Below are 10,223 nucleotides of genomic sequence, written 5' to 3'. Positions count from 1 at the left end.
AGTGGATTCAATCTTGGCTCAAAACAAGATAATACAGCAGAAAATTCAACAACAATTTGAGCAAATGGCCAAGAGGATTGATAGTCTCCAAGTTGCAGCAGTTAACACTAGCCAACCATCAACCACATGGGGACAGAGTGAAGAAACTCAAGAAGAACACCAACAAGAGCAAGTACAGTATATGCACAACCAAGGACCAAATGAAGTGTATGGTGATACATACAATCCATCCTGGAAGAACTACCCAAACCTCAGATGGGGAGATAATCATACCCAAAACCAACAACCATGGCAGAGGAACTCAAATCAAAACAACCCAAGCGGTAACCAAAACCACAACCAGCAGCAGACTAACCAAAACCCCTACAGAAAACCTCAAAACAACTACCCCAACCCCAACCAGTACCAATCCAATAACCAACCCACCAACCAAAATGCCTATCATCCACCACCCACATCTCATAACCCACCTCAAGTATCACCTGAAGCCCAGAGAATCACTAACTTGGAGGCTATGATAGACAAAATGTTGAAACACCAGGAAATGGTAACCAAGAATCAGGAAGCATCCCTGAAGAGCCTAGAGAGACAGATGGGGCAAATCTCCAAGCAGATTTCTCTTGAGAGACCTTCAAGCTCATTGCCAAGTGACACAATCCCAAATCCTAAGGAAGAATGCAAGGCAATACAATTAAGGAGTGGGAGAACATTGACGAGCAACAATGACACTACTAAGAAGCAAGTAGAGAGCAGCAAAAGACCAATAGAAGAGGAACAGCCAACACACACGGAGGAAGCCAATAATGATGATGCAATGGCAAGCAAGGAAGCTTCAAAGCAAACTCAAGCAAAGGAGGAACAATCAAAAATTCAAAAAAAAGGGAATGAAGCAGTTGAAGAGCCAACCAAGAATCAAAAGCAACAAGCAGAGAAAACCTTTGTACCTCCACTGCCATATCCCCAGAGGTTCAACAAAGAAACCAAGGACCAACAATTTCATAAGTTCCTGGAGACTTTCAAAAAGCTGGAAATCAACATTCCCTTGGCTGAAGCACTTGAGCAAATGCCTCTGTATGCCAAGTTTTTGAAGGAGCTTATCAACAAGAAAAGAAGTTGGCATGAGAAGGAAACCATACTGCTCACTGAGGAATGCAGGGTTTTGACTCAAAAAGGGTTTCCCCCTAAGCTTGAAGATCCAGGGAGCTTTTTGCTACCTTGCACCATTGGGGAATTAACCATCACTAAAGCAATGTGTGATCTAGGAGCAAGTATCAACTTAATACCATCCTCCTTGGTAAAAAAGCTGCATATAGAGGAAGTTAAACCAGTACAGATATCTCTAGAACTAGTAGATAAGTCAACAGTATACCCCAGGGGTATGATTGAAAACCTTCTGGTCAAGGTGGACAATTTCATATACCCTGCAGATTTTGTGGTTCTAGATTCAGAAGGGGATGATGGTGACTCTATTATTCTGGGAAGGCCATTCTTGGCCACTGCTAGAGCTATCATAGACATAGAGGAAGGAGAATTAACTCTCAGAATGCATGACAAGAGCGTCACTCTGAAGGTGTTACCAGAAGCACAGTTTGGTAATAAGAAGAAAGACTGTATGAAAATTGACAAGGGAGAATCACAGTTGAAGGAAGAAGCTGACAAAGAGAGTCATAGCAACATCCCAAGGCTAAGGATTGTGCAGACTGATGAAGAGGCCCAAGAGGATATTGGAGTACTAGCCACTGAGAAGAGAGGTCCCCAAGGGAAGCCTACGGCCAGAAAAGAAAGATCAACAAAAGGAAAGATGAAACGGAGAAACAAAACAAAAAGGGGTTGGAAGAACAGGAAGATCCCAACAGAGGGGCTTTCCAAAGGTGACAAAGTGCAACTGATATATCAATAGCTGGGGGCAAACCAACAAACTGAGGACTACTACACTGTCAGCAACATACTCTCATTAGAGCATGCTGAAATTGAACACCAGGGAACAAAGAAGAGGATCACAGTCAGGGGAGACAAATTGAGGCTCTACAAGCACCAACCACCATAAAAGAAAGCCTCAATGTCAAGCTAATGACAATAAAAGAGTGCTCCATGGGAGGCAACCCATGATTTAAGATTCATGTCATTTTAAATTCAATAAGTTATGATCATTTGAGCATGAATTCTTTTCTCTTTTCATGAACATGTCCATTGACTGCATGCACTGTTTTGAAACATATGCTGAGAATTCTAAGTTTGGTGTGCCTTCAAGCACACTAAACCAACGTTACAAATAATTCCGTTTTGCAAGCTTAAAAGCATATGGCCAAACACTAAAGTTTGGTGTCCACATAGCTTCATGAAAATTTGAAATTCATGCATCAATAATCATACAATTGTTGTTTTCCAAAATCTTATAAATGGAAAAATTCTTATTCGGTAATGAAGGCATCAATTGTGATGTACCCTTTGACAAGAAACAAGTTTGGTGTTCATCAAAACTTGATGAACCGATTTAAGGACACAATTGACCCTTCATGAGAAAAAGAGAGAAAAAGAAAATTAGGATGAAAGCAATTCTTATAAACATTTAACTAAGAGTGACATTGGGATTTCACTAATTGGAGGAAGAGACACAATTTCTTCATGCATGACCAAACATTAAGTTTGGTGTCCTCCAAAGATGAGTCACGGTTCATTTGGATATAAGAATTGATGATTCATATAAAAGGAATACTCTTGCCATAGTTGGACAAAACTAATGTATGTTGTGATGACTAGGTGGTCAAAGAATCTTCAATGAAAGAGACAAGACAAAGGAAAGCATAGCATGAGGACAAAATCTCATCACATGCTTCGAAAAAGAAATCTGCCACTCCTTGAGAATGATCACGGCAAAGGCAAGTAAAGAAGCAAGCTTTGTCTTCATTCATCCTTACATGCACACCTTTGATCCCCATAGTGTCTAGTTGCATCTTAGCCTTTCATTGCTCAAACGTACCACCTCAAGCCATGCACATGACCGAATCACTCCAACCTTGGAAACTTCATTCCCTTCATCACTCCTCAACATAACAAGCTCTGTTCAACATTTCTCTTGCTTTAAACTCCAACCATTTAAACTTCCCTTCATCATTTCTTGTCATAACAAGTTCGGTCTCAATTTCTTCTTGCTCCAAACACACATCAAATTCTCCAACATTCTTCACACTCTCTCTAACCTCACAAAACTCAACCAACCAAGTGATCATGGCCTCTTCCTCAAGAACCAAACGAAGAAAAGGGAAAGACCCCATGGTGGAGGAAGACACACATGGATATGACCAATGGAGATTCAAGTCTCGGTACCATCAAATGCAAATTGAATGGATGAACGAGAAAAGGATCTATCCTGAAATTCCACTCTTGTTGCCGGATGATGGATGCCAAGAAATGAAGGACAAAATTCGAAAGAGGAGGTGGGAGGAACTTGCATCACCAGCCACCCGAATCAATGCCAATATCATAAGAGAGTTCTATGCAAATGTCTCAAGGCTTGACATGCGTGAGCCCCCAACATACAAGATCTATGTGCGGGGGGTAGAAGTAGACTTTAGCTCGGATACAATCAAGAAAGTCTTGGGACTAAAGTTAGTCCGCTTTAGTGAACCAGGATACCAACAAAGATTAAATGAAGATCAGGATTATGATGAGATTGCGAGAGATATTTGTATGGAGAACTCAGAGTGGGAAGGAGATGACAAGAACAAATATAAGTATCTGAAGAGATGTAACCTCACCCCAGAAGCAAAAGGATGGTATGAGCTGATGAAAAGATCAATTCTGGGCACAGTGAACACCTCAGAAGTTAACAGGGAGAGAGCTGTGATGTTGCATTGCATCATTGTGGGAGGAGAAATAAGAGTCCATGAAATCCTTGCAAAAGACATCTAAAGGCTTGCTGAGAAGAATTCGGCCGGGTCTTGGTTATACTACCCAAGTACCATTTGGAGGTTGTGTGCAAAGGCTAAAGTGCCAATGGAAGAAGATAATCCAATGTGGTTAAGCCAAGGCATGCCCATAACCATTGAACGAATGACAATGGCTCCTGAAGCACATCAAGGCCGAAGGCCACATGAAAGAAGGAAAAGAGAAGAACCAATGGAAGAAGATGAGCCACACATAGAAGAAGAGCCACAAGAGGAGGAGGAACAGCCACACTTTTTCCCACATGGCAATATGGATATGACTCAAATGCAAGAAGCAATAGGAAGATTGTCACAACAGTACATGAGAATTCAAGAAAGGCAAGAGGAATACCATTCACTATACATGAAAAACCAACAAGCACAAGAAGAAAGGGAGCTAAGAATGATGAACAAACAAAGTGAATTCGAGTCAAGATTCCTTGTGATGCAAGAAGAACATGCTTTTCAATCTCATGAATCTTTTGGAAAGTTGGAACAAATGAAAGCTGAAAATTTGAGGGCTCTCAAAGAGTTCACAACACTCCAAGATGCAAGGTATGAAGTACAAGCCAATTACAACATCAATAGCCAAATCAAACTAAACTATATTGGAGAACATTTGCACAACATGGATCCGGCTTTCCCAACTTTTAATGAATTCTTCAAAAAGAGAAGTGAGGTAGAGGTAAGCAATGCTATGAGACTTGAAGATAGAGTAGAGGAGGCTATGAATAAGGCTGGATTCTGGCGAGGCCAACAGACAACAAACACGGATGGTGGAAACACTAGCAACCAAGTGTATGAAAGGAGAAAGAAAAAGCATGACAAATGAAAGGTGGACTTGCTCCTTGTTCATCAATACAAAAAAAAATATGCATTCTATCTGTTTTAAGTTGTCTTTGCATCTTTAAGTAGTTCTTTTAATCAATAGTCTTTGCATTATGTTTGTTTCAAAATAAGTAAGCTAGTCTATGTGTGTGCTTGTGTGTTTACTTTCACTTAGCAAAAAGCATGTTTTGTCCCCTGCATCTTTAAGTTCAATAAAAGAAATGTTTGAAGGTGAAGTAAGATGGTCTCTGTTAGATAGAAGTAGAATAAAAGTAAGTGGTGGTATGTGTGTGATTGTATAATAGCTCACTTTTAGTGAATAAAGAGCCAGGATATCTCCTTCTAAGTATAGAGTGGCCTACTGTCTATGAATCTCAATCAAATAAAAATCCTTGGTTGGAAAGAAAAAAAAAAAGAAAAAAAAAAAAGAAGTGGCAGAACAAAAGAAAAACAAAAAGAAACAAAGCTGGACACCAATAGCTTGAACCTTAGAATATATGCCTGTGGTGTCTTTGTATTAGGATCTGCTTGGATTATTAAGCTCTTTGGAGTGCATCAACACTCGGTGACTTGGGTTAACTAACTCGGGATCATCAGCTGAAAGTCCACTATCAAGAGCAACCTAACTACAAGCCATTTAGCAGCCCAAAGAGGTGCTGGGCATCAATGTTCTAAGAAGGAATGTGAGCCAAGTGTCTATAGTGAATAATGTGTCAAGTATAAAGAAAAGGAAATGAACTTGCTACACATGACACTCAATTAAAGCTTATGAACAAAGTAATAACCAAGGATAAAGGAATAATGAGAGGTCATAGCAGTATGTTACTTGAAGCTTGAAGGAGACTTTCTAGGCCTAGGAGTCAATAAGAAGTGAGTATTTACATATCCACACAAAATCCCATGAACTATCAATAATACTCTGCTAGCATGAACATCCTCTTCCATTTCATCCTTTCTTCTCAATAAACTTCTTTTCTTGCTTGGGGACAAGCAAGCTTTAAGTTTGGTGTTGTGATGACAAGTCATCTTAGCCTAGTTTCACTAGCCTTTTTCTTTTGTTTTCAATTGAATTATGCACTTTTTTGAGCCATAAGCAAGCTAATTGGGTAGATTTTCATGTTTCCTTTGATTTAATCAACCATGTATGAATTCATGCTATTTCATGAGATTTTATACTATAATTGTCACATATTATGAAAGAATGAATATCTCATGATTTTAAGCATAGCTTTGATGTGTTTGGTTGATTAATGATAGGTGAAGAAAGCTTGGAGAAAAGTTGAAGCAAGAAGGAATAGTTAGGAGTAAAGAGAGGACAATAGAATAAGTGAAATTGAACCAGGAAGCAAAAAGCTGGACCTAAAGTTAGCCTCAAACTTTTGCACAAACTTTTGGGTAAAAAGTTAGCCCCAACGTTAGCCCCTAACTTTTGGGCTAACGTTGGAACTTGAAAATCACTCCCTGGGCACCAAAAGTTTGCGCCAACGTTAGCCCCTAACTTTTGGGCTAACGTTGGCACATGAAAATCACCCCTGGGCACCAAAAGTTTGCGCCAACGTTAGCCCCTAACTTGGTGGCTAACGTTGGCATAAGAAAAACCTCCCTGGCCACCAAAAGTTTGCGCCAACGTTAGCCTCTAACTTTTGGGCTAACGTTGGCACATGAAAAATACAAGGGGAGGAGCAAAAGTTTGCGCCAACGTTAGCCCCTAACTTTTGGGCTAACGTTGGCGCCATAAGTGCACTAAAGAAGGCCAACGTTGGAGCAAAAGTTAGACCCCTAACTTTTGCACCAACGTGGGTATCAGCAAAATATGGGGGCTGATATGAAAAGTTGGACCAAAAGTTTGCCGCAAACTTTTGCTCCAACTTTTGCAAAACTCCAACCCGGTTCATTTGGTTCACTTTGGTTCTTCTCCAAACTCCAAGAGCAATCAACCAAGGCCTCTTTCAACCCAATTCCACCAAGAGCAAAGGCCCAACTCAAGGCTTGAAGATCATTTGAAGAAAGTGTATAAATAGGATAGAATTCAAGTTCTTCGGAGAGCTTTCCCTTTGAATTTTCATAATAGTTTTCGGAGAGCTTTGGATATTGAGTGATCTTTAATTTCTTAGTCTTGGGGAAGGAGAATTCACTTCTCTTCCTCTTAGTTTTATTGCTTTCAATTTCAATTACAATTGTCTTGGATCTTGGGTTGGAGAATTGAAGAAATTCTGTTTCAATCTCATCCTTGGATCTCTCTGCTTTATTTACTGCTTGATTGAATTTAATTTCTGTTAATTGCTCTTCATCTACTTTCCTTGCAATTTACAATTCCCTTGCAATTGTTCTTGTTGGATCTAGGAAGGCATTGAGATCTAGACTCGGTTTTCTAGTCTCTGGGTCCTGAGATCTGAACTTTCAATTTCTAATTCTCTGTTTACTGTTTTCATGTTCATTTACTTTTCTGCTTCAAGATCTGATTTAACCCAAACCCTCTTCTACTTCTCTGCTTGATGCAAATTTACTTTTCCTTGTTTAATTTCTGCAAATCCAAGTCCCAATCCCCTTTACAATTCAAGTCATTTACATTTCTTGCACTTTAAGATTCCGCAATTTACATTTCTTGCATTCTAAGTTTCTGCCGTTTAATTTCTTGTTCTTTAAGATTCAGCAATTTATTTCCTGTTCTCTTTAATTCCATACAATTTAATTTCTGCAAATCACAAAACACTCAACCAAATCTTGATTCGCTTGACTAAATCAACCACTAAACTAAAAATTGCTCAATCCTTCAATCCCTGTGGGATCGACCTCACTCCCGTGAGTTATTATTACTTGATGCGACCCGGTGCACTTGCCGGTTAGATTTGTGTGTTTTGGGAGAAATTCATTTTTCCACCAAAATACTCATCACTGAGCTAAAGTCTCTGCCCACTTCATACTTTTCTCTCTGCAAGTAAAGCCAAGCCCAATGAAGAAGATAACTGCTTCAAACTCAAGATCCAAAGGCCCATACCCAAGACTTGAAGATGCAACTAGAAGAACAGAAGAGTAGTATATATAGGAGTAGCTTTGAATTATTTTAGAGAGTTGGAAATTATAGGGAGCCTCTTGGCATAGAACTACTCTCTGTATTTTACTTTCTCTGCACTTCTAGTTTCATCATGTATTCTCCATCTTTGTTTTCATTTTCCAGAGCTATGAACAACTAAACCCTTTTCATTGGGTTAGGGAGCTCTGTTGTAATTTGATGGATCAATACTAGTTTTCATTATTCTTCTTCTATCTTTTCTCTTGATTTTACTTGAAAGCTTTCGATCTTCATCCAATTGGGTAGTTATCTTGGAAAAGAAGCTATTCAAACATGGATCTTTTCTGAACCTTGAAAGAGGAATGAAGAGATCATGCTAGAAATGCTTTCTCATGCTGGACCAAATTGAGTTTGGATGGATAAGTAACTATAATCCTCTCAACACTTGATTTGGAAAATGCATGTGGTATAATCAGTGACCATACTTCATCTCTTCTCATGAGCAATTGACCAAGAAATTGGCTATTGATCAAGATTTGAGAGATTGATTGTAATTCGATCACTCAAGATTGCCAAGGAGATCAATGAGTGCATTGATTGAGGAAGAGATGAAAATGAAATTGATCCGGAGAATGCAACATCTCCTAAGCCCAATGAACTCCCCATTTCTGATCTTACCCATTCTCTTTAATTTTTGTCATCTACTTTTATGAGCAATTACCCCATTCCCATTTAAGATTCTGCAATTTACTTTCCGTCATCTACATTCAGCTCTTTATTTCTAGCATTTACTTTTCTGTTATTTACTTTCCCGCCATTTAATTTTCTGCAATTCTCAACCCAAATTCTGATTCGCTCAACTAGAACATTCCTCTAATTAAAGTTGCTTGATCAATCAATCCCTGTGGAATTCGACCTCACTCTATTGTGAGTTTTTACTTGATGACAAATTCGGTACACTTGCCGAAGGAAATTTGTTATGAGACAAGTTTTCCGTGCATCAAGTTTATGGCGCCGTTGCCGGGGATTGATTGTGCATCAACAATGATTAAATTGGAAGATAACTAGATTGAGCATTTTTTTTTGTTTGATTTAATTTTCTGTTTGAGTAATTTACTTTCAGTTTTAGTTAATTTCTTCCCTTCCCCCTACTTTCTCGTTTCTTTTTGTTATTTACAATTCAGTTCACTAACCCACTAACTATTTGATATATTGCATCACTCACACTAACAGTAACTCTAACAGAATACTTTCTGCATTTACTTTCCTTCCTTGTGCTTTGTTGGTTGTATGACAGGGAGAAGAAGCGGGGCTTCAACTTCCTTTGATTCTGAACCTGAGAGGACCTTCCTTAGATTAAGGAGGGAAGCAAGAGGAAAGAGAGTAGTTGGTGCTGAGGAAGAGGAGGAATACTTTGAACCAAACATGGATGAAAACATGGAAAACTATCATGAAGAAGAGGCTCATAACCATGGCGGAGGAGGTCGAGCAAATCATGCTGGGGAGGATAGAAGAGTTTTAGGCTCTTACATCAATCCAAACCCAGGAAACTGTGGAAGTAGCATTCAAAAGCCAACCATCTATGCCAACAATTATGAACTAAAACCACAGCTCATCACCCTTGTTCAGAACAACTGTTCGTTCGGAGGAAGTATACAAGAAGACCCCAATCAACATCTAACCACCTTCCTGAGAATATGTGACACACTGAAGTCTAATGGTGTTCATCCTGACGCCTATAGACTACTCTTATTTCCATTCTTACTCAAGGATAAGGCAGCCAAGTGGTTGGAGTCTTTCCCGAAGGAGAGCTTGACAACCTGGGAAGATGTGGTGAACAAATTCTTAGCAAGATTTTACCCTCCTCAATGAATCAATAGGCTGAGAGCTGAGGTCTAAACTTTCAGGCAACAAGATGGTGAGACTCTTTATGAAGCATGGGAGAGGTTTAAGGACCTAACAAGGAGGTACCCACCAGATATGTTCAACGAATGGGTGCAGCTGCACATCTTCTATGAAGGCCTGTCATATGAATCAAAGAAGGCAGTAGACCATTCATCCGGAGGATCTTTGAACAAGAAGAAGACCATTGCGGAAGCCATAGATGTCATTGAAACAGTAGCAGAGAATGACTATTTCTATACTTCTGAAAGAGGGAACACTAGAGGAGTGATGGAGCTAAATAATGTAGATGCTCTGCTGGCTCAGAACAAGCTCATTACCAAGCAGCTGGCTGACCTAACCAAGAAGATGGAGAGGAACCAAGTAGCAGCAATCTCCACTTCATCAACAACCCAAGAAGGAGTGAATGAAGAAGCAGAGGGAAGTCAGGAGCAAGTCAACTACATTGGGAATTCACCTAGGCAAAACCATGATCCATACTCCAAGACCTACAACCCTGGATGGAGGAATCACCCAAACTTTGGGTGGGGAAATCAACAAGACCAAAGCCTTGA

At 39.6% G+C, this 10,223-nt stretch overlaps 1 non-coding gene across 1 annotated transcript; it reads right to left on the bottom strand.

Annotated features, from left to right (window-relative positions):
* Positions 1 to 9,645: 9,645 nt before the first annotated feature.
* Positions 9,646 to 9,752, bottom strand: LOC148567768 (small nucleolar RNA R71). Its single transcript, XR_015882410.1, has one exon. It is a non-coding gene; the product is annotated as a small nucleolar RNA R71 (small nucleolar RNA).
* Positions 9,753 to 10,223: the final 471 nt, after the last annotated feature.

The sequence above is a fragment of the Arachis ipaensis genome, chromosome B4 (assembly GCF_059453495.1).
Source record: "Arachis ipaensis isolate K30076 ecotype BB chromosome B4, ASM5945349v1, whole genome shotgun sequence".
NCBI lineage: Eukaryota > Viridiplantae > Streptophyta > Magnoliopsida > Fabales > Fabaceae > Arachis > Arachis ipaensis.
Note: the sequence above shows the minus strand (reverse complement) of the source record. Positions and strands in the feature narration are given on the sequence as shown.